Here is a 6,104-nt window from a genome sequence, read left to right on the forward strand (position 1 = left end):
TAACCACGGTTAACAGAAGAGAAACAATGATGCCAAGCACCAGCCTCCTTTTAAAGTGTCCAGTGGTGTCATTCTTACTTAATCATGACAGATTGATCTCCAGCCCTGTCCTCATCAACACCCACACCTGTGTTAATGGAGCAATCACTGAAACGATGTTAGCTGGTCCTTTTAAGGCAGGGCTGCAATGATGTTGAAATGTATTTTGGAGGATAAAGTTCATTTTCTAGGCAAATATTGACTTTGCAAGTAATTGCTGTTAAGCTGATCACTCTTTATAACATTCTGGAGTATATGCAAATTGCCATTAGAAAAAATGAAGCAGTAGACTTTGTAAAAATTAATATTTGTGTCATTCTCAAAACTTTTGGCCATGACTGTACTTAGTGGAGCCGAGTGTATATTATGGTTTCCCCCTTGGCACATCCAGTTTTGATCTTACAGCCCCAGCTCTGTCTTAGGGGTATGTTCACATGTCCAGTAGTGATCAGGACAGACCCAGCAGCAATCAGTTGGCAAAGAACTTATACACACACAACTCTTTAGTTCGTTTTTAAATAAGTGATTTTAGCAGAATACTTTTTTTTAACATTGATGTCTGTGGATAACAGATCCGTTAATCAGCTATCGGTTTTTCTTTCATTTGTATCGGATCTGTTTTTTGCTTACTGGACTTTTTTTTTTACTTAAAGTCCGGCCGGCTGCCCCAATTCTGTTAGTTGGTGCTGCTTAACGTATCACACTTTGGGGTTAGAGACGTGGAGTGAAACACATGATGGGATTAGATATAGGGCTCAGCGGAGGGTATCATAGAGGATGGCCTTAGACATATGGACAGTATTGGATACACAGATTTTTTCACGCACTGGGACTCAATAGGCGGACTGTATTACATACTGGGCTTAGATATGCAAACTATCATGTGTTGGGATTAGATACAGGACTCAGTGTAGTGTATCACATATGATGGGATTAGATACATGGCACTGTGGGCTGTATCACACGTGATGGGATTAGATACACGACTCTGCTATCAGTGTGATCCTCTTTCAAATGTCTGTAAAGCAGGGACGAGTGAATGAGGCTTAGGCCGGAGTCACACTACAGCGAGATACGGCGGAGTCTCGCAGGTTAAAACCAAGCTCTGGCATCGGCACTCCGGAGCGGAGCGTGCAGCTCCATGTATTGCTGTGCGGCTGCACGCTCCGCTCCCGAGTGCCGGCGCCAGAGCTTGGTTTTAACCTGCGAGACTCAGCCGTATCTCGCTGTAGTGTGACTCCGGCCTTATGCTGACATAGCAGAGCTCAGCAGCTCTGACTTCTGGTGACCGTGGTGGTGATCTGCAGCATGACTTTGCACTACTAATCCCAGGCTTCCGAGCTGTTCTCACCACTGGGAGCAGTCACCTCGGCAGTCCTGATCTCACTGATCAGAGCATCGCTGCCGCGGTGACTTCTCCAGCAGTGACAACAGTACGGCAGCAGGGCAGTAGTACAATGTCCGGCTGCTGATCACCACCCCGATAGTCACCTCCATTAGGGCACATGTTCACACTAGAACTTTGTGTATGTCAATCAGTTTTTATGGGAGACTTAATGACTTTTAGATTGTTGTGACTATTTTTTCTTTTTATATTTAGGCTCATTAATCTTCCTTCTTGCCAGACATACAGTTGTGCGAAAAAGTGTTTGTCCCCATCCTGATTTCCTATTCTGTTGCATATTTGTCACATATAAATGTTTCAGATCACCAAACACAGTTAAATATTAGACAAAGATAACACATGTAAACACATAATGCAGGTTTTAACCCCTTACTTACCGCCGATACGCCTTTTAACCCCTTTCCGACGTTGGGCGTAATAGTACACCCACATCAGAGTCACCTTGTTTGGTGCCGACTCCTGCGCTGAGCCTGCACCTTTCCAGGCACATGTCAGCTGATATATATAGCTGACATGTGCCCACAACAGCCGTGGGTGGAATCGTGATCCACCCACAACCGTTAACTCGTTAAATGCTGCTGTCAATCCCTGACAAGAGCATTTAACTTGCGCTAATCGGAAGCGCTTTGGAAATCCAGCCCATCGGTGGCCCCGTCACATGATCGGGGGTCACTGATGGGTCGGCATGACAACCAGAGGTCTCCAGCAGTCCTCTAGGGTTGTCATTGTCAGATTACTATGAGCGCTGCCCAGTGCTCCGCGCACATAGCAAGTGACCATTTCTGCTACATACAGGCGATCTGATCATCGCCTGTACGTAGCAGAGCTGATCGGGTTATGGCAGCTTCTAGTCTCCCATTGAGACTATTGAAACATGCAAAAAGTGAAAAAAAAGTTTTTAAAAATGCTAACCCCTTTATGATATAAGAGAATAGCATCCCCATACAGGTGACAATCCAGTAGCTGTCGGCTGTACACTACAGCTGACAACTTGCTGCATCAGCTACGATCAGTGTTGTCACCATCCATATCTGTTTAACCCCTTAGATGCCGCTGTCAATAGTGGCTACGTCATATAAATGGTTAACAGAGTGTGGGGGGGCTTCCTCTTTAACCCCATCGGCAACCTGGGATCGTGATTGTGTGGTCCTAATGTTTGCCATGGCAATTCATGAACAAATAATGGCCTTAGAGTCTGCCGGATACAGACCTGTTCAGAAGTTCGCAACATTTAGGTAGTAAAAACACATTTTTTCATTACTGTCAAGTCACTTTGTATTAATTCCTGAAAAGCACATGAAGGGTTAATAAACTACCTGGAAGCAGGTTTCAATATGTCAAGGGGTGCCGTTTTTAAAATAGTATCACTTTGAGGCTTTCCAATATATTGGACCCCAAAAGTCACTTCAAACCTGGATAGGTCCCTCAAAATCAAAAATGTAAGTTTCCTTGAAAAAAATGAAAAACTACATCTACAATTTTAAACCTCCTAAAAGGCTGACAGAATTAAAGAACATTTTACAAATGGTGCTGATGTAAATCAGACATGAGGGAAATGTAATTTATTAATGTTTTTGTGAATTATGACTATCTGGATTAAAGGGATAATTCAAAGCTTGAAAATTGCAAATTTTGTTTACATTTTTTTGTCTAATTTCTAATTTTTTTTTTAGAAATAAACACAAAACAAATCAACATAAATTTACCATTAGCATAAATTGTAATGTACCACGAAAAAAAACAATTTCAAAATCACTTGGATTTGTTGAAACATTCCAGAGTTATCACCACATCAAGTGACATTGGTCAGATTTAAAAAATATGGCCTGGTCACTAAGGGGTTAAAAAAATAAAAATAAAATACAAAGTCAAATCACCCCCCCATTCAAAATAAAACAATAAAAAAAATCAAACATACACATATTTGGTATTGCCGCGTTCAGAATCACCTGATCTATCAATATAAAAACAGAATTAACCCGATTGCAAACAGTGTAACAAGAAAAAAAGGCAAAACTCCAGAATTATGTTTTTTGTGGCCGTAACATTGCATTAAAATGCAACAACGGGCGATCAAAAGATTATATCTGCACGAAAATGGTAATAATAAAAACGTCAGCTCAGCACGCAAAAAATAAGCCCACACCTAGCCCCAGATCACGAAGAATGGAGCCGCTACAGGTATCGGAAAATGGCAAAAAAAATTTTTTAACATAGTAACGTAGTTAGCAAGGCCGAAAAAAAAGACATTTGTCCATCCAGTTCAGCCTATATTCCATCAGAATAAATCCACAGAACTACATTCTTCTAAAGAACCTAATAACTGTAAGATACAACATTGTTACGCTCCAGGAAGACATCCAGGCCTCTCTTGAACCCCTCGGCTGAGTTCGCCATCACCACCTCCTCAGGCAGGGAATTCCAGATTCTCACTGCCCTAACAGTAAAGAATCCTCTTCTATGTTGGTGGAAAAACCTTCTCTCCTCCAGACGCAGAGAATGCCCCCTTGTGACCGGCACCTTCCTTGGTATAAACAGATCCTCGGAGAGATATTTGTATTGTACCCTTATATATTTATACATGGTTATTAGATCGCCCCTCAGTCGTCTTTTTCCTAGACTAAGTTCACATTAGTATTTCTGTGCACAGCGTATCATCTGCATGCGCAAACGCATGCAAACTCATGCCCGCCATGTCGGTTATGTCGCATGACCCCTGGAGCAGTGTGCACGCGCACCGAACTATCATGCCCGCCATGTCTGTTATGTCGCATGACCCCTGGAGCAGTGTGCACGCGCACCAAGCTATCATGCCCGCCATATCTGGCATGCCGCATGACTCCTGGAGCAGTGTGCACGCGCACCGAACTATCATGCCCGCCATGTCTGTTATGTCGCATGACCCCTGGAGCAGTGTGCACGCGCACCAAGCTATCATGCCCGCCATATCTGGCATGCCGCATGACTCCTGGAGCAGTGTGCACGTGCACTGAACTATCAAGCCCGTTATGTCTTATGCTGCAAGATCCATTGGAGCAGTATGCACACGCACCTCGTGACTGTTGTGCTGCAAGATGCCTGGAGCAGTGTGCACGCGCGCATCATCTCATGGCTTCCTGCCATTGCCAGTGCGCATGTGTATTTTACCTCATGGCTACACGCCGTTGCTGTGTGACCAGCCGTCTCTGCTCTGCCTGCAGCGATCCTCTCTATGATCCTGGAGACCCTGATCATGTGACCTTTCCTATGGTCCAGCACAGTCTAACCCAGCTATCCCCTCTGTGGTCCTGGAGGACTCTACCATGTGTTCCTCTCTATGGTCTTGGAGGACTCGACCATGTGATCCTCTCTATGATCCTGGAGGATCTGAACCGAAAGTCCCCTCCTGGTCCTGACCCGGAAGTGCAGGTGCTAATGCCCTATATCAGACCGCCCCTTCCTATGGTCGGGGCCTGAGTATCGTGTTGCTTCCCTGCATGACTGCTTGGTCTGCTCGGTCGCTCTCTGTATTCTGTGCCCCTGCACTCTGCCCTGTAGTGCTTCTCTGCACATGCTCTGTGCTTGCATTCTGCCTCTCGTCTCGTGCCGTGTCTTGTGTTGTGTCTCTTGCTGTGTTTGTCCTTGTTATTCTTAGATTTGAAGTCCTTCCTGTTATTTGCCTTTGCCTGTTTTCGCCATGTCTTGTCCTTGCCATGCTTTGCCATGTAGTACTTCCTATGTTCTCTGCCTTGCCTGTTTCGCCATGTCTGGTCTTTGCTATTCTGAGCCTTGTAGTACTTTTCATGTTCCCTGTATTTGCCTGCTTTTCCTTACTCTGTCTTCTGGTGCTCGCTAGCACATTCCATGTCTGGTCTCAAGGTTCTGCCTTATATAAAGTAGATATGACAGGCTCAAACCCCAACTTAGGTGCTCTGGGAAAAAACAAGACTAAAGTATAGGAGTAACCCCGGCACACTAATAACATGAAAGTAAAGTCTTCTCAACGACAGTCTTTAATTGTTGTGATTTTATTGATTGTGAAAAAAAAGGGTGGTGTTACAATCCAAAAAAGGTGGTGTTACAATCCAACGTTTCAGCTCTACATCTCGAGCTTTCATCAGGGATATGACTACAATATATACAATAAAAGAACAAAAATCAATAAATAAACTTTATAAAGTATTATAAAACCAAAAATCTAGTGATAGGTGATACATAAGGTGGGGACAGTGTCAAACATCCTTTGTGAAGGTGTGTATGGATCTATAATGATGTGAGGCCAGTGAGTATGTATTGTGGTGTGATACGGTGAACATGTGAGAGGTTGAAAAGAGGAATAGAGTGAAGGTGTAAGGAGTTGAAAAGCATGAATGTGTAGGTAGTGTTGAGAAAGGGCATTAGGGGACAGTGAAGTGGAGTGGGAATAAAGGTGAGGTCATCTAAGGAGGCAGTGTGTAAGGGGTGCTCTTGGAAATGTTAAGGCATAAGGTATAAATACCTAGATCCTTGGTTTTGAGGTGTGTGTATAAGTGGTATAGGTTTGCCTTTGTAGTCCAGCTGCTGGAACAGTACCTATAGTAACCACTGAAAAAGGGTATAGGTTAAGGAATAGCAAGGTATATAGAAAGAAAAGATATAAAAGAAAGTTTTAGGGGTCACATACCGATGTGTAGGGTCAGCA

At 43.7% G+C, this 6,104-nt stretch overlaps 1 protein-coding gene across 1 annotated transcript in view; it reads right to left on the minus strand.

The window, feature by feature from the left end:
• Nucleotides 1-6,104, minus strand: part of LOC141052997 (uncharacterized) — a 377,438-nt gene that overhangs the window by 59,272 nt on the left and 312,062 nt on the right. The window lies entirely within an intron of this gene.

This window comes from Dendrobates tinctorius, unplaced genomic scaffold, assembly GCF_039654945.1.
Source record: "Dendrobates tinctorius isolate UK_male_01 unplaced genomic scaffold, ASM3965494v1 ptg000164l, whole genome shotgun sequence".
In the NCBI taxonomy this organism is placed as follows: Eukaryota; Metazoa; Chordata; class Amphibia; order Anura; family Dendrobatidae; genus Dendrobates; species Dendrobates tinctorius.